Source organism: Diceros bicornis, chromosome 14 (assembly GCF_020826845.1).
Source record: "Diceros bicornis minor isolate mBicDic1 chromosome 14, mDicBic1.mat.cur, whole genome shotgun sequence".
Lineage (NCBI taxonomy): Eukaryota > Metazoa > Chordata > Mammalia > Perissodactyla > Rhinocerotidae > Diceros > Diceros bicornis.
In genome coordinates this window covers 66990775-67010010 of record NC_080753.1, presented here as the reverse complement: position 1 = coordinate 67010010, position 19236 = coordinate 66990775, and the positions used below count along the sequence as shown (strand labels likewise).

Sequence of the window (19236 nt, the reverse complement as noted above, 5' to 3'; positions counted from 1 at the left end):
CAATAAACACACCAAAACTTCTAGGATGCAGAGAAAGTAGTAGTAAGAGGACAGTTTATAGTGATAAATTTGTACATTATAAGAGAAGAAAGATGTCAAAGAAAGAACCTGACTTACAGCACACAGCATTAAAAAAAGAAAAAATGAAACCCAAAGTTAGCAGAAGGACGGAAGTCACCAAGAGGCAAGTGGAAAAAAATTGAAAGACAGTATGGAAGATCAATAAAAGTAAAAGCAGAGTTTTGGAAAAAATAAAATTGAGAAACCCTTAGATAAAATATCTAGGAAAACAAAGAAAGATGACTCAAACTAAATCACAAATGAAAAAGGAGGCATTACAACGGATGCTTCAGAAAGAAAAAGATCAGAAGAGACTATTCTGAACTAGTGTACACTCATAAATTGGGGTAACCTAGAAAAAATAGATAAATTCCTAGAAACAACCTATGAAAGCTGAATCATGAAGAAATAGAAATCTTGAACAGACCAGTAACAAATAAACAGACTGAATCAGTAATCAAACACCTCCCAATGAGAAGGGACTTCTCCACTCTGCCTGACCTTAGCCAGCCTGCCCCAGTGCCAGGCTGACTCCCGTGGACCTAGCTGGCTCCCTGCAGGCTTCTGCAAATCCAGGCCCCTGGCTCACCCTGGAGCATGCCAGCTCTGGTGGCCCCAAGCAGCATCCTTGACACCAGGCTCCCACCAGGCTCCTGGGAACCCAGGGCCCCATCTCAGCCTAGGAGCTGCCATCTTAAACAGCCCAAGGTGGCTCTTGTGACCACAAGTGGTGTCCTTGGCACCAGGCTCCTGGTGGGCTTTGGTGAATCCAGACCCTGGCTCACCCAAGGTCCTGCGTATGCCAGGCAGCCACAGGCAGCACCCACAGCCACAGGCAGCTTCTGTAACAGGGCAAACCCAAGACCCCAGGTCACTCCAGCACTTGCTGCTTCCAGCAACCCAGGTAGATTCCATGACACCAGGCTCCCAGGGGGCTGCTGGGAACTCAGGCCCATGGATCATCACACCACCTGCCAGTTCCAGCAGCTGTAGACAGCTCTTACGGAACGAGGCTCCTTGCAGGCTCCCACAAAACCAGGCCCCCAGTTTACCCAGGTGCTTGCTGACTCAGGCGGCCCCAGGCAGCTCCCATGGCACCAGGCACCGGCAGGATCCCATGAACCCAGGCTTCCATCTTGACCCAGTCCCTGCTGGCTCCTGCAGCCTCAGGCAGCTCCTGTGGCCCCAGGATCCCAGCAGGCTCCCAGGAATCCAGACTTCTGGCCTACCACAGCACAAGCTGTCTCTCGTGGTGCCAGGCTCCTGGCAGTCTCCCATGAACCAAGGCTCTCAGCTCATCCCAGCACTGGCTAACTCTCATGGCCCTGGATGACTCCTGTGGCTGCAGGCTCTCAATGAGGACCTGCCAAACCAGGCTCCAGTGGGGCTACTCATGAACTCAGGGTCCCAGCTGTGCCCAGGGCCAGACACAATACCATAGACCCAAGCTTTCCACTCACCCCAGTACCAGGCTGTCCAAGGACTCCAGCAGCAAGCCTGCCCCTGGACACTACCAGATGGCCTACACAGGACCCCTAGATGGGATGACTGTGAAGGCTTTGGTTTGCTAAAGCCAGTCTGTAAAGGGTGGAAGAGGTGCCTACTTCCTCAAATTTGCAGACACCAATGGAGGCCACAAGGATCATGAATAATCAAAAACCCATCACACCCCCAAAGAAAAAGAATAAAACTCCAATGACTGACCAAGCTATGGAGATATAGGAACTATGTGACAAAGACTTCAGAACAACCCTCTTCGAGAAATTCATAAAACTCTAAGGAAACATAGACAGACTACTAAATGAAATAAGAAAACAGTGCATGAACAAATGAGAAGTTCACTATAGAAACAGAAATCATTAAGGAAAAACAAACAGAAATCCTAGAGTTGAAGAACACAATGTCTGAACTGAAGAATTCAATAGAGAGCTTCTAAATCAGATTCAACTGTAACAAGAAATAATTAGTGAACTAGGAGATGTGTCATTTGTAATCCTCCAGTCAAAGAAGCAAAAAGAAAAATGGGAATGGATAGGAATGGGGAAAGGCAGTGTGAATTATGGGATACCATGAAAAGAAATAGATAAGCATTATTAAAGTACCAGAGGAGAAGACAGGGATAAAGGAAAAGAGTGTTTACTTAAAAAAAATAGCAGCTGACACCTTCCCAAATCTGGAGAGAGATTTACACATCCAAGGTCCTGAAGCCAATCTGTCAACCTAAAATTTCAAACTAAAACTTTCTTCTCCAAGACACATTATAACAAAACTATCTGAACTCAAAAAAAGGATCAAACAACATGATCAAGTTCAACATGATGCAAATCAATGAATGTGATACACCACATTAATAGAATGAAAGATAAAAATCACAAAATAATCTCAATCGATGCAGAAAAAGCAGTTTGACAAAATTCAACAGCCATTCATGATAAAAATTCTAAATAAAGGGTTACAGAAAGAACATACTTGAACATAATAAAAGATTTACATGACAAAACCCACAGCTAACATCGTATTGAACAGTGAAAGTTTGAAAGCTTTCTTGCGAAGACAAAGAACAAGACAAGGGTGCCCAGTCTCAACACCACTCTTCAACATACTGCTGTAAGTCTCAACCAGAGACATTTGGCAACGAAAAGAAATAAAATACATCTAAATTGGAAATGAAGAATCAAAGTGGTCTCTGTTTGCAGATGATATGATTTTATATAGAGAAATACGTAAGGACTCCCCCCCAAACTTTTAGGACTAATAAACGAATTCACTCAAGCTGCAGGAGACAAAATCAACATGTAGCAATCTGTTGCCTTTCTGTACACTCACAATGAACTATCTAAAAAAGATATAAAGAAAAAAATTCTATTTACAATAGCATCAAAAACAGTAAAATACTCATAAATAAATTTAACCAAGAAGGTGAAATATCTAGACACTGACAACTATAAGACATTGATGAAAGAAATCAAAGACACAGAGAAATGAAAAGATATCTTATATTCATGGATCAGAAGAATTAATATTGTTAAAATGTCCATGCTACCCAATGCCATCTCAAGATTCAATGCAATTCTTATTAAAATTCCCATCACATTTTTCACAGAAATAGGACAAGCAATCCTAATATTCATATGGATCCACAAAAGACCTCCAATAACCAAAACAACCCTGAGAAAGAAAAAGCTGAAGGCATCACATTCCTGATTTCAAATTTTATTACAAATCTATAGTAATAAAAACGGTAATGATACAGGTGTAAAAAGAGACACATAGACCAATAGAACAGAATCAAAGGCCCAGAAATAAAACCACACACATACACTTTGCTAAAAGTTGATGAGTCAGCTAAGAAGACTCCATGGGGAACAGATAGTTTCTACAATAAATGGTGTTGGGAAAACTGGATAACCACATGCAGAAAACTGAAATTGGACCCCTATTTTACAACACTCTAAAAGTAATCCCAAATTGAATTAAAGACTTAAATGCAAGACACCAAATATAAAACAACTAGAAGGAAATATAGAGAAAACAGGCCCAAGAAACTCATCTTGACAATGATTTTTTTGGATATAACATCAAAAGTGCAAACAACAAATGTAAAACTTAACAAGTGGGATGACATCAATCTAAAAATCCTCTGTACAGCAAATAAAATTATTGGCAAATTAAGGGGTTAATATCCACAGTATATAAGAAACTCTTACAACTCAACAGCAAAGAAAATAACAAAACAATATGAAAATGGTCAAAGGACCTGAATAGATACTTTTCCAAAGAAGACATAAAAATGGTTAACAGGTACATGAGAAGATGCTCGTAATCACTCATCATCAGGGAAATAAAATCAAAACTACAATGAGATATCACCTCACATCTGCTAGAATGGTTATTTTCAAAGAGACAACAGACAACAAGTGTTGACGAGGCTGTGTAGAAAAGAGAACACTGTGCACTGTTGGTATGAATGTAAATTCCTACAGTCACTATGGAAAATATTTGGAATTTTCTCAAAAAAATAAAAATAGAAATACTATATAAATGAGCAATTCCCCTTTTGGTTGTATATGCAAAGGAAATGAAGTCACTATTCTGAAGAGATATCTGCACCCCTATGTTCATTTCAGCATTAATCACAAACTGAGGACGTGGACACAATCCATGTGTCCATCAATGGATAAATAGATAAAGAAAATGTCAGACACATGTATATATACATGAAATATATAATGGAATATTATTTAGCCATGCAAGAGAATGAAATCCTGCATTTTGTAACAACACAGATGGAACTTGAGGCATTACGCTAAGTGATATAAGTCAGACAGACAAAGACAAATACTATATATTCTCACCCATATGTGAAATCTAAAAAAGCCCAACTCAAAGGAATAGAGGCTAGAATGGTGTTTGCCAGGACCTTGGGCGTGGGGGAAACTGGGAGAGGTAAGTCAAAGTGCACAAATTTCTAGCTGTAAAATGAATAAGTTTTGGGGATCTAATGTACAACATGGTGACCATAATTAACAATAATATATTATAGACTTGAAAGTTGTTAAGAGAGTAGATCTTAAAAGTGATCGCTAGAAAAAACAAGTTAATTATGTGAGGGAATGGAGGTGCTAACTCACTGTATTGTGGTAATTCTTTCACAAATCATCATCTTGAACACCTAAAACTTACATGTGTTATATGTCACTAATATTTCAAGAAATATAAAAAAAAAAATATCTCTCAACAAATTAAAACCCAGGACCATATGACTGCAGTGGTGAATTCTACCATACATATAAAGAAGTTTTAAAAACAAGCCTTCTTACACTCTGTCAAATATTGAAAAAGAGAGAATACTTCCAAACTCATTTTACGACGCCAGAATTACCCTGATACCAACACTAGACAAGGACACTAAAAGAAAATAAAATTACAGACCATTACCTCTGATGAACATAGATACAAAAATCCTCAACAAAATACTAACAAATTGAATTCAATAGCGTATTAAAAGAATTATACACTATCACCAAGTGAAATTTATTCCTGATATACAAGGGTAGATTAACACACAAAAATCGATCAATGTAATATGCAACATCAAGAAAATGAAGGGGAAAAAACGTGACCATCGCGATTGATGGACAAAAACCAGTTGACAAAATTTAACACCCTTTCATGATAAAACACTCGAGAAACAAGGAATAGGAGAAAAAACACACAGCAAACACAAAACTCAGTGATGGAAGACTGAAAGCTTTTCCTGAAAGCTCTAAGATCAGGAACAAGGCAAGGATGCCCACTTTCACCACTTCTATTCAACACAGTACTGAAAGTTCAAGCCAGAACCATGAGGCAATAAAAATAAATAAATAAAAGTCATCCAAATTGGAAAGAAAGAAGTAAAACGGTCTCTGTTTGACGATGATATCATCTCATATGTAGAAAATCGGAAAGACTCCACAAAAAGCCATTTGATCTAACAGAGAATTCAGGAAAGTATCAGGATACAAAGTCAATACACAAAAATCAGTTGCATTTCTATACATGAACCATGAGCTCTCTGAAAAGGAAATTACAAAAACAATGCATTTATATCAGAAAGAATAACATGCTTAGGAATTAACTTAACCAAGGAGGTGAAAGGCTTGCACCATAAAAACTACGAAACATCTCAGAAAGAAATTAAAGAAGACATACATAAATGGACAGATATCCCATATTCATGGATTGGAAGGTTTAGTATTGTTAAAGTGTCAATATTACCCAAAGCAGTCTACAGATTCAATGTAATTCCTATCCAAATCCTAATGATGTTTTTTGCAGAAATAGAAAAACCTGTCCTAAAATTCACATGGAATCTCAAGGGACTCAGAATAACATAAACAATCCTGAAAAAGAAGAACAAAACTGGAGGACTCACACTTCCTGATTTCAAAACTTACTACAAAGCCACAGTAATCAACAGTATGGTATTGGCATAAAGGCAGACATAGAGACCAATGGCATAGAATAGCTAGCCCAGAAACAAACCCTCACATATATGGTCAAGTGATTTTTGACAAGGGTGCCAAGATAGTGCAATGGAGAAAGGTTTCTTGTCAACAAATAGTACTGGGAAAACTGGATATCTGCATGCAAAAAAATGAACTTGGACCCTCATCCAACACTATATACAAAAATTAACTCAAGGATAAAAATGTAAGACCTAAAATAAGAAAACTCTTAGAAGAAAACAGGACAAAATCTTTATGACACCGGACTTGCAAATGATTTCTTGGATATGAAACCAAAGGCACAGGTAACGAAAGAAAAACAACGGACAAATTGGACTCCACGAAAATTTTATAAGTTGGTACATCAAGAGGCACTGTGCATAGAGTAAAAAGGCAACCCACAGAGTGGGAGAAAAAATTTGCAAATCATATTTCTGACAAGAGACTGGTATCCGGAATATACAGAGATGTCTTAAAACTGAACAACTAAAAAACAAGCCAATTCAAATATGGGCAAAGGACTTGAAGAGACAGTTCTCCAAAGACTTATGAATGGCATATAAGCACATGAAAAGACGCTCAACACCACTAATCATTAGGGAAATGCAAATCAAAACCACAATGAGACACCACCTCACACCCACTAAGATGAGTGCTACAGGAAAGACAGAAAACAACATGTGTTGGACAGGATGAGGTGAAATGGGAATCCGTGTACACTGTTGATAGGAATGTAAAATGGTGCAGCCGCTATGGAAAACAGTATGAATGTTCCTCAAAAAATTGAACATAGAATTATCACATGATCCAGCAATTCCACTTGTGGATATACACCCAAAAGATCTGAAAGCAGAGCCTTGAAGAGATATTTGTACACCCATGTTTATAGCAGTATTATTCACAATAGCTAAAACGTGGAAACAACCCCAGTGTCCACTGACACATGAATGGATACACAAAATGTAGTATATCCATACAACAGAATATTATTCAGCATTACAAAGGAAGCAAATTCTGCAATATGCTACATGTGTATTAACCTTGGGGACATTATGCTAACAGAAATAAGCCAGTCACAAAGAGAAAAATACTGTATGATTCCACTAACATGAGGAACTGAGATTAGTCAAAATCACAGAGATGGAAAGTGGAATGGTGGCTGTCAACGGCTGGGGGGAGGGGAGAAGGGAGACTTACTCTTTAATAGGTATAGAGTTTCAGAATCATAAGAGTTATGGGGATGAATGGTGGTGATGACTGTGCAACAGCGTAAATGTATTTAACGCCACTGAAGTATACACTTAAAAATGGTTAAGATGTCACGCTTTTTGTTATGTATATTTTAACTCAATATACAAAAAGAAAAAAAAAGAAATTAGCTATCAAGGCACAAAAAGACATAGTGGACTTTTAAATACATATTGCTAAGTGAAAGAACCCAACTGGAGAAGGTTATATACTCTGTTCCATAGTTTTCATATATTCCAATCACGCGGCATTCTAGACAAGGCAAAACCGTAGAAACAGTATAAAGATCAGTGTTGCCAGGAGTTGGAAGGCAAGGGATGAAGAGGCAGAGCACAGGGAATTTAGGGCAATCCAATTCTTCTGTAGGCTCTGTCATGGTGGATACATGAGATTATGCATTCGTCAAAATCCAAGTACGTGACAGTGAGACAGTGAACCCTAATGTAAACCACTGACTTGGTTACGAACACTGTAGCAGCATCAGCTCCTCACTTGTAAGGAATGAATCGCACTAACACAGGTGGTCATGCAAGATGTTAACAGTAGGGCAAACTTTGGGGGAGGAGGGAGAAACGCTCTGGACTGTCTGCTGAATTTCTCTGTCCATCTAAAACTTTCCTAAAAACAATCTATTAATTAAAAATTAATCAGTGGAAGGTAGGGAGTGGGTAGAAATATGGAGGAAACAAGAATAACAGAATATTAATAAGTGTTGAAGCTGGGTAATAGGGACATGGGGAGCTATCACACTTTTCTGTTTAATTTGTGTATGTTCAAGGTTTTCCACAATAAAACATTTTTAAAGCTCCAGGTTAAATCTAGATTATATGTACAAAGAATCAAAGAATGTGAAGAAAACACATTTTTGAAGCAAGTACTCAAGGGGTACACTGAGGGAACGTGCAATCACACTGGATAGAGAGTGAACGTCCTGGTTCCACCAGGAAGGTTCAGAGCTCAGTGAGCAAGGCAGGCGACAGCACAGTCAGGGAAGTGACAGATAATGAACACGGAAAAATGTTCGCCCTCACTGGTCACAGAAATGTCAACGATGGGCCCTGACAGAACTGCCAGAGGATTTACAACGTTGTGACACTCACAGTTAGAGCGGGCTCAGGGACAGTGTACCACGTCCTGTGAGAAGGCCAATCACCACCGGCTTTCTGGAGGGCAAACCTCTCAAACTCTGGAACTTGCAGGCCACTGGCCCGGCTGTTCTGTTGTACAGAATCTGTCCAAAAACAAAGCTATTGGGTAAAGATGATAGACTGAATAAACACATGTAGAGCCCCTTGACATAAAGTCCTTAAAAAATGACCCAAAGATTCCTTGATTGTTGAACAAATTCATAATAACCCTGAGAACCATCAAGAGAGCCGACATTTTGAGGAAGACATCAGAGAGAGACAGCAGCTGGTGACCGGTGACCCCAGTGGGGAGCTCCTGGTGGGCCATGGAAACCAAGTCAGAGCGCCCTCTCCCTCTCCCCCTCCTCCCCCTGCCGCTCACCTAACACCTCCTGCATCGCCCCTCCACTCCCAGCCGCTGCCCACATCACTCTCCAGGAACACAGGAACAGAGGCACAGGGTGCCCTTTCCACCAGCACATCTGTCCTCTTGTTCTCTGCACCTCCCAAGGCGGTGAAGCCCAGCCCTGCACCTCCTCAGGGCCCAGCATGCTCCTCCCTGACCCTCAGGCTCCTCCTCTCCATCCGGTCCTACCTGCAGCAACTGTTAGCTCATCTCCACCTTACAAACAAAACTCTTCCTTGGACGCATGCTCCTTTTTGGCTATTGTCCACTTTCCTGACTCCCCTTCATGGCTAAACCTCTTAAGTAAAGTGTCTCATCCCTACTGCCCTCCCGTGGCTCCCCTTCACCCACTCTAGACCCAACTTCATTCCCACCCTCTCAAGGAGACTGAAGTCACCAGTGATCCCCTGTGGCCAAGTCCAGCCATCTTTTCTCCATTCTGATCAGAGCTGTATCCCACCCAGCAGAGCACCCCTCCTTTCTGCAATACCCTTTTCCCCTCGTGTCTCCTGCGACTCCATGCTCCACCGTTTCAGTCTCCTTTCCTGGACCCTCTTCAGCTGCACCTCTGTAAACACTGCCTGCTCCTAGGCTGGGCCCTGGTCCCTTCTACAGCTGCAGTGTCTCCAGGAGATCTCATTCACTTCCATGGTTTTAAACATCTCTGACCTCATCCTGACTCTGCAGACACACTGATGCAACTTTAAGAGGTTAGGCGCTGGCTCCCCAGTGTCAGCACCTAAGAAGTATTTCAGACTCGATTCCTTTCAAAATTTTACTGTCATATGAGTTCCAAAATAGCATCAAATATTTCCAAAAAGGAGGAAAAATTTGGCAACAATAAATAGTAGTGAACAAAGTAACCAATAAAATGTCTACTTGCATATAACCATAGTTGCTTGATGGGGAAAATAAGAACATAGAATTAAGTAAGATCAGACAGTCTCGAGCTGGGGAGTGGAAGGTGATGAGTTGGGAGTGTAGAACACAGGAACTGATCAACTCTAAGCATTTACAGAAAGAGAGGCAGAAATGGTTGTTCCTAAAAGCTGAAAGACACCCACTAGAAGAATAGAAAAATCATGAGAAAGCCTAACAAATTAAAAATTAAATTAAATGGTAGACTCACATTCCAATTTATCAATAATCACAATTGTAAATGGATCAAATTGCTCTAGAAAAAGATGAAGGCTCTCAAGTTAAGTTAAAATATAGTTATAAAATAAAGAGATATAATATGGTTGAAAATAAGGAGATAAATAAGACTTTAAATGGGACAAAAAGGGGTTCTCTGTGTTGATAACTGTCAGGAACACTTATACACCTAACAATATGGTCTTGAAACATAAAGCAAAACTGGACAAACAAGAAGACACAGGCACCTCAAGAATCACAGGGAAACCTACCTTACCTCTCTTAGAAATCCACATGTCAAGTGATACAGTAAGTTAGGAAACAGATCTGATGATGGACACAAAAAAGCTAGATCTAGACTCAGCCCAAGGGACAACAACATAAGCAACTAGTGGAGAGGAAACATTCTTCTCAAACCACAATGAAACAGTCACCACAATGGACTGTGTGCTAAGCCACAGTGAAATCTCTAAAGAGTCCAAAAAGCAGAAATCTATGTGACCATATTACCAGACCTTAAAGCAATAAAAGTAAAAAATAATCACAAAATATTGGCTCCCCTCCCCCAACCTATCCACTTGAAAATCTATCCAAACCCTTCTAAATCTCTCAGGTTAAAGAGGGAATCCAGACAGACAGGACAACCTCTTTAGAAATGAATAGCAATGAGAGGAGCATGAGACAAATCTATGGCGTAGGGACAAAGGAACAGAAGAAGGGACACAGCCTCCACTGCAGGTATCAGGGAATATCAACTGTACACGAAGAAGCTGAGCACTTCCCTCCAGGAGCCAGAACAACACCACAATAAAACCAACATCAGCAGAATGAAGTGAGGATTCACAAGACAGGAACAACAATGTAGACCTGAGCAATGGAGTCAAGGGCTGACTGTCTGGAAAGACCTGTACCAGTGAGAAACCTTGAGCAATCTGACCAAGAGGAACAGACAAAGGCACGAAACTGTACCATCAGGCACAAGAAACTACAGAAACAGCTTTAACGTGATAGGAGAACATAGGGGATAACTCTGACCAGGACATCAGCGGTCCTCAACTGGAGATGTCCTTCCCCCGGGATGCATCTGGAAACACGCAGTATGGGTTTTGTTTCTTGCTTTGTGTTTTCTTAATGGTTGTTGCCTTGGGGGTCCGGGAGGTCCTGAACAGCCTGTCACATAGAGCCGTTTCCCTCCTGAAGTGTTACTGACATCTGGGAAGACAAGCACTGATCCAGATTAAATGAACAATGTGGTAGGGAAATGTTCTCCATGGGTGTATAACAGGCAAAAGATGGTACCCTCAATACATAAGGAATATCGAGAAACCAATGTTTACAAGGACTAAAGTGTAAAAGAGCAGGAAAATCAGAAATGTAGCCAATAAACACACCAACAATATTCCAACCTATTTGTACAGGTAGAGAAATATGTATGTAAAACACAGGAAATAGTCTAGGAGATTACACACCAAATTTTACTACCAACAAGGAATAAAAGTTGGGAGGTATGTGAGAAATAGGAGTTTTTACCACTTGTTAGCTTGTATATTTCTGGAGTGTTTTAATTTTTACAAAAGAGAATGTATTCTACTCAAAAAGATGTTTCAAATTTTAAAGAAGTTATTAAAATGTTCAAAATGACTTCAGTTCAAGGATATTCATTAAAACATGAAGGGAAAGAACCCCCCCATGACTTTAAGAGTCTCCTGTAACTATTCTTTTTTTTTTTTAATTTTATTTATTTATATTTTTATCCCCAAAGCCCCAGTAGATAGTTGTATGTCATAGTTGCACATCCTTCTAGTTGCTGTATGTGGGACGCGGCCTCAGCATGGCCGGAGAAGCGGTGCGTCAGTGCCCACCCAGGATCCGAACCCAGGCTGCCAGCAGCGGAGCGTGCGCACTTAACCCCTAAGCCACGGTGCCAGCCCCCCCTGTAACTATTCTAATAGTTACTATGTCGATTTTATTTCACATTTACATCCTAACTCATTGGAATTTACATTTGTTTGAGGGATGCAACAGAAGCTGATTTTCTCCTGTTCAAGCGGAAAACCAATCGTCCAGGAACCATTCATTGCGTAGGTCTGGCTTTCCCAGCAGACCTGCAATGCCTCCTTCCCTATATGCTAAACCCTGACAACTACCGGTGCCTCTCGAGCACCCTAGAGCGAGCGGGGTGAGCCCTGCAGCCTGGGCTCCCTGTCTGCGAGGGGCGGCTACCAGCAGAGCCTTCTCCCAAGACAGCAGCAGGCATGCTGCACACAGAAGTGCTCAGGGGCCGTCTGCTGCGGAGCAGGAAACCCCTCATGATGAGCAGGCAGTGGGGGAGCCCTGAGCACCGGGACTGACCTCGGCGGGGGGCAGCAGGCTGCTAAAGCAGGGAGCCCCTCCCTTCAGCTCGTCCAGCTCCTCCTGCAGCTTGTGCACCTGGCTGTCGGCGGCTGCCCCTCTTCAGCTGGCCGTTCTTCTCCACCTGCTCCCGCAGGCGGCACCCGTGCTCCTGTTCCCCAGGGAGCAGAAGCAGTAGAAGTGCAGCAGTCGAGGAGATCTTGGGCCCCCAGTGCTGACAGGATGACTCAGCTGAGGGACAGAGGGCTGGTGTCGCTGTGCTCGCCCCGCACAGCTTCTGCGGCTGGCTTCAGGGTGACATCCGTCGGAGGGTGGAGGGGCTCTGGGAGGGTTTCTGAGGCATCATTGTGAATGATGAACTTGGGGGTTCTGGGCCAAGCTCTCATCAGGCCCCAGGCTGGTCCCGCTGCAGCTGGGCTCCACATCCTTCTTCAGCCTCTTTTGGTCAACAGCCTCTCAAGGGACAGATGGCCTCTCTTGAGTGTGCTCTGAGAAGAAACTGTAAGAAGGAAGCCAGCCAGTAAATCTGCATGCCCCGATCCTGAGGGATAAAGTCATTCACGGAAATGCCACTCTTACCCAGCAGGCCCTGGCTGGGAAGAGGGGGTCTCATCGCCAGCATCTACAGCAGACGTGTTTGCATCTCCTTGGCTGCCTAATACTGTGGAGGCCACACTGTCTCCTGGAGTTCCTTCCAGAGACTGCGCCCAATCCTGACTGGCAGCTTCCTGGGCGGCACTGGGTGCGTGTTCACCCTGCAGAGCCGGTTACTTCCACTTGCGGGACCACGGCTGGGCCCTCAGCTTTTCCCTCAAGGACCACAATGAACCTGCAGCTCCTTTCCCATCTGCTTCACGCGCATGTTCCTCAGGCCCCCGGTGGCCTTCCTGATGTCCTTTCTCCTGGGGTGGCTGTGGCCTTCAGCCCCCACGTCTCAGTCAGGTGGAAGATGGAGGGCGTGGCCATGGCTTGAGCACATAGTACTGATCCTCCAGCCTTTCCTAGAGCTGTTTTTGGTGAAATATTCAGTACAGACGAAAGAATGCTTAGTGGGGTCCAGTCACCCCTGTGAACAGCTTTTAACCACTGGACCAGACGTTTTGAGCCCAGTATGTGGAGCCTGCAAGGATAAATGAAAAAGTAATTAGAAAGAAAGAATTAAATGTTTCCCCCTAAAATAATCAGCTATAAAAGCAAAACAAGTGTTTTTGGGAACACCCACACCTGTAGCCACTTTGCCCATTTAAACCTTTAGTAAAGATTTAAGGAACACCTGCTTGCAACTTATTACTGGAATAGAAACATGAAAGACCCACTGTCTAACTTAAGGAGGTGACCGTCTGTAGGGCAGAGAAGGAAGGAAGGTGAGGACCTCCTCCCAGGCTGTGGTAAGTGCCCTGTAGGGACACAGACGTTCTGGCAGATAACACAGGATGGCATCAAGACAACAGGAAAGGCTTCAAAAAGCCTCAGAAATAGTTCTTAGAAGCTCATGGCTGCCCAATCCTCCTGCTGTCCCTAGGATGCAAGACTTTGGGTGCTAAAACGGGGACGGTTGGTCCCCCTATTTCAAAGCCAGGCCAGGTGTTGGCCAGCAGAGCCTCCCAGGCACCCAGCAGGGCGCCTGGCCCCAGCTCTGCTCAAGCAGCTGAGGATGCGAGACCACCGCCAAGGGGAGGTCAGCCCCAAGAGCTGTGGATCAGTATTACTGCTGTCCTCCCACTACCAGGAGGAAAGCTGCTTCCTGTACAAAGCAACCAGCCCCTGCAAGGTACTGACCAAGACACTTCATAATCTCTTCTCCTCATTAAGGTAAAATCTCTATTTAGACCAAACTGTGCACGTCGGGGGTTGGGGGGGTCTGTCCCGAGGGCTTTCTGTTCCACTTGAGGTCATCTAACCCCCCTGAGACCACTGTGGACCAGACCAGGTGGATACTAGGTCCTCAGGGATTTCCAAGCAACATGACTTTCTAACCTTTCTCAATGCTTTGTGACTAGTTACCAAAGGACTCCTACTTCATTTGCCCCCAGACCACATTAGACCATGACACATGCCAAGAGCCACCTTCTCTGCAGGGCTTTGCCTCATTCTCAAAACAGTAACAAAACTTTTGGGACACAGGCTCTGAAGGAAACCGTCAAGAAAGCAGGGTGGCTGACCTCTGAAACAAGCTCATGTTACTAGTTCTTTGGATAGATTGTAACAACTTCCGAATTAGAACAAACCACTGTAAACCTTCAATAAGACTACAGACAACAAGTGGCATTCAGGTCTTTCAAAATTCAATAACAACCTGCAACATGAAACAAAATGATCTGCCAGGAGGTTTTCAAAGTAGAATGTCTTCAGCGCACTGTTCTGGGACCTCCAGTGTGGAGTCCGCAGGAAAGGACTCATTGAACTAGCTGAATTCCAGAAGCCCTCATGAAGGGAGCCAGGCCAGGGGGAAAGCAAACCCCTCACCCTGCTGTAGGAGCCCAAGGACGATGTGTAGAGAGGAGCCCCTTCACCGAGTCCCCGAGGTAAGCCTCCCGGTGAGGAGTGGGCCGTGCCCTCCTCCACCCAGGATGCTGTCAGATGCAGAATCCAAGTCCACATGGTCAGCCTCCCTATGAGGAGTGGACCGTGCCCTGCTCCCCCAGGATGCTGTCAGATGCCCAGTCTGCAGGGTCAGCCTCCCCGTGAGGAGTGGGCCTCGCCCTGCTCCACCCAGGATGCTGTCAGATGCAGAGTCCCAAGCGTAAGTCTCCCCTTGAGGAGTGGGCTGAACCCTGCTCCTCCCAGGATGCTGTCTGAGTCCAAGTCCACAGGGTCAGCCTTCCCATGAGGAGTGGGCCTTGACCTGCTCTGCCCAGGATGCTGTCAGACACCTCTCCAGCACTCACCTCCACCTGCAGAGCCACCTTTCCCTGCACTGCCAGGAACCTTCTAGCAACAGAGCATCTGGGAGGTGTATCCATCCAGCAGGTACAAGCTGCATTTGCTCAGCCACATTCCTGATTGCAGAGATCAAGGCAGGTTCCCTGCCATCAAAAGAGCAGAAAAGTCACAGCAAATCCAAGAAGATAGTGACCTAAGGAAGAGCGTTTCCAGACTATCCTGTTACTTGACATTGTTAGCCCTAGCCCAAATCAGTGGAGAGCAGGGTGGCTGCAGTGTGGGGGTGAGAGGGTGGTGGAGGCCATAAGGTGGGTGCTGGTGGCTGTGGGGTGGCCATGGTGGCCCGAGGTGCCCCGAGCAGAGACGGTGGCGCAGACCACAGCTACACAGCACCCAGCGCTGACTCACCTGCTGGACAGGCCCCGAGCACAAAGTGCTGCCCACCTCGGGCTGGACCTCATGGGGGACTGACTGGGCAGTGGCGGCCAGTTACCTGTGGAAGGAGACGGTGGTTTCTCCTTGTTGCCTGGCCAATGGGAGCAGATCGTGGCCGCACAGCGAACACCATCTCAGGCCTCAGGCTGTTGCACCCCCAGACTCCGTCCCCCTCCTCACCACCCCTGAGTGGGACCACCACGAGGGTAGAGCTCTGGGCAACACTCTATGGGATGTGGAACTGGTCCCCGTGGCCTACAGGACAGCAAGATGGCAGCACTTACTCCAGCCACCCCCAGTGCACAGTTCTGATCGTTCTTGAGCTTCTGTTAGTGTTTCTTTATATAAAAACAAGCCATTGCGAATGCATGCTTTTCTTTGCATGTTTGTCCTTGTAATGAGCAGTCAGACTCCGCACTTTTTGATGTGTGCTGACAACTTACGCCTCTCCTCTCCCTCTTCCCCTCATGTCCACACCTGGACAAGCTGAAGAGCAAGTCCAGAGTCTCCCTTCTCTGGCATTGGCTTCGGATCCAACCACACAAGCCCCTGTATGTGTGCAGAACTCTCGCCCTGGTCTAAACCCTGGCAAAGATTTCTTGCTTTGACCAAACTTTAGTCAGGATCCTGAACCATTTCCTAGGTTTGTGTGTGCACTTCCTTGTAAAATCCAGTTTTAGTAAGAACCTTGCTAAATCAGTTTAAGCAGAACCCACACCCGTAGATCTGATCACCCTCGAGATCTGCTTGGGCTCCTCCACGTCCCCCACCATCCCTCAGGTGGTGTCTGATAACTCTGGCCTGGCTTCGGTAATAATCTTGTTAGGTCAGGTTAGCTAGAAACCCCAACACTTGTTGTTTCTCTTAGTAATTTTCCATCTCCTGACCCCCACAATGCTGCCTGGCCGTGAATGCTCACTTGCCCATGCTGCATTCAAAGTCGAGCCCAATCTCATTTCTCCCCAGCTGTGAATCCCATCACAGTGGTCTCTACATATTGCAGTGGTTCTGAATAAAATATGCCTTACCATTTTTTACAAGTGTCATTGAATATTTTTTCTTTAAAACCTCCAACCACGATAAAAACCCAGGCCTGGCTTCTTTCCTTGCTCCCTCAAGCCATTTCAGAGCTGCTTGTGATTTTGGCCCTGCTCTCCGCAGAGACGTCTATTATGTGAGTCATAAGACTTTCGCTAACTTCTGTGTGTGTGTGAAGGGGGACACACACCAGCATCAGTCTCTCCATGGCAACCATAGCACTTACCAGTGAGCAGTCATATTTTGAAAGGAATCTCTTTCTCTGGGCGGTAGGTCTCAACAATGAGTTCAAAATATTCAGTGAACGATGTACTAAACAGATGTGCTGTCATCCAGGCTTTATTGTTCCATTTGAGCATTGACTCTAAGTTAAAGTCACCGGATGCATTACCCCTAACAAGAGAGCGAGACTGTACAAAGGCCCGGGGGGGGGCTGGATTGGAGGGGGAGGGGAGAGAACAGGATCAGTTAGAGGAACCAGAGGTCAGAGTGTGAGACAGGAGTTGGAGAAGGGGCCAGAGCAGTCGGTAACAGCACAGCAGCCAGGTCAAGGCCCTGTGCACCATGTTTGGGAGTCAGGATCTTCTAATTGCAGTCAGTGTGGGAGCCACATTTCTGCTTGGATCTCTGGGGGACAAGAAGGCAGTGTCTTACCACGTCTGTCTGTCCACAGCTCCCAGACCCTGGCCAGGGAGCACGAAGCACTGATGCAGAAGTACTTGCATCTGCTGCAGATCGTGGAGAAGAGAAGACGGTGGCCAAGCAGCTACGGCAGCAGATCGAGAATGGGGAGATCAATATCGAGTGGCTGAAGGCAGAGGTGACTGCTGGCTAGGGGTGCAGAGGAGGGTGGCCGGGGTGCCCAGGGCACAGGCCCAACACCTCACACTCCAGGCTTCAGCAGGATCGGGGGGGCACATGACCGGCAGCGGGGACCAGCTTCCAGCCACAACTAAGCCAGTCTCCAAAAGTAAATTTAGTGATGCTGGCAGAGTCGGAAGGGCCTTAGTCAGATCTGAGTTCAGATCTGCCACTTGACAATTGCAACTTGGAGTGCGCCCCCCCATCCTCTATGCGACCATTCCTTCATCTATAAAACAGCCTTTTTATACTTGCCTGACAAGGTTGTGAGGATTGAGTGAGGTTATTTATGGGCGAGTTTTTATTTACTCCGCTGATGACCACATTGAGTAAGCATCCCCACATTATAAGCTGAAGAGTTCGGGGACACAGAGTCCCTGGTAAGTCATCATAGTGTGGGCTGCTGGGTCAGTTCCAAGCAGTCGTTCTCTCTGCCTGTCATAAGAGCTCCTACAGGGGCTCACTGGCTCCAGGCTCATCGGTCTGGAGGCCATGCTGTTGCTAAGTTAAGCCTTCTAGAACTTCACTACTCAAAATGTGGTCCATGAAGCAAGAGCATGTTAGAAATGCAGAATCTCAGGCCCTGCCCAGACCTCCGGAATCAGAATCTGCACTTTCACAACAGCCCAGTCGATTGCCATTTACATTAAAGCTTGGGAGGCGCTGGCTCTCTGTCCCTTAGACGCCCCTCACCAGCTGTCTACCCCAGCGCCGAATGATCTGATTGCCTCTCCCCCCTCATCTCACCAGTGCGCACCAGATGCTCAGAGCCATTTGGCCACGTCACACGAGGACCGTGGACTCTGAGCTGAGGATGGGAAAATGGAAACATAGATTCTAACGAGGGTCGGATGCATGATTTGTAGGGCCTGAGGCAAGGGAAAAATGCAAGGCCTTGGGTGGAGTCGGGGAAGTCGACCTCCCCTTCTCACAGCCCACCAACCCACCCATGGCAGACAGGCGATCCCCCAATTTCAACCTCCAACCTCCTCTAACCTCTGTGCCATGATACACTTGGTACCTAGATGAGGGGTGGGCAAGATGTCCCTGCTGAGTCACCCACCTAGTGCCCAGGCATTGTCCCTCACCCTGCCCTGAGACACCTTCGGGATTGCACTGCACCCACTCTTACTGCACCTACACCGAGGCTCCTGAAGAGGGTTGAGGGTGACTCACGGAGGGATGTGAGTTTTCCTTGCTGACTAGACCCATTTTCTCCCAGAGAGAGGGTAGAGGAGGTCATGGGTTCTGGGGTGCCAACGTGTGTGGAGCAAGCAGCTGAGAGACCATCCCAGTGAGGCAGCAGGAGGCAGGAACACATGGGGGCTGAGGCTCCAAGCCCCTGGGGTGTGCTCCATTGTTCCATCAGATGTTACTCATGAAAACAAATAAAAGAGAAATGGTTAAGAACTACAAGGTTACAACTGCGGAACTTGAAGCCCCAAGCACGGGGCCCTCTGAGCGAAGGACCCCATCACATGACCTTGAAGCCAGCTCTGCCTGGAATGTTCAAAGACCTGAAGTTGCCAATTCCACCTTATCGTGCTGCTGCCAAGCTCTGAACTGATGGTCATGTCAGCTCGGAACTTGAGGTTGAACAAAAGTTTCAGATTCCACACACCTCCTCTACCCTGCACCAGGCACTGTCAGACATGCTTCCTTAGTCAGTCCCCATAGCTATAATCATAGGATTGAACGAGGA

The 19236-nt window shown here is 45.3% G+C and overlaps 1 protein-coding gene across 15 annotated transcripts in view; it reads right to left on the bottom strand.

Annotated features, from left to right (window-relative positions):
* LOC131414202 (ral guanine nucleotide dissociation stimulator-like) overlaps positions 1-19236 on the bottom strand; it is a 71887-nt gene that overhangs the window by 23072 nt on the left and 29579 nt on the right. For 7 of the 15 annotated variants that reach the window (XM_058555431.1, XM_058555420.1, XM_058555434.1 and 4 more), the window contains exons 1-2: positions 12318-14021; positions 8399-8529 (exon numbers count right to left, since the gene is read on the bottom strand). The exons of 1 other annotated variant lie outside the window; for it this stretch is intronic. The gene's annotated coding sequence lies outside the window, so the exon portion shown is untranslated. Of the gene's footprint in view, positions 1-8398; positions 8530-11000; positions 11041-12317; positions 14022-19236 lie in introns of those variants that run through there. 7 more of the 15 variants (XM_058555419.1, XM_058555422.1, XM_058555423.1 and 4 more) reach the window with 5 other exon arrangements.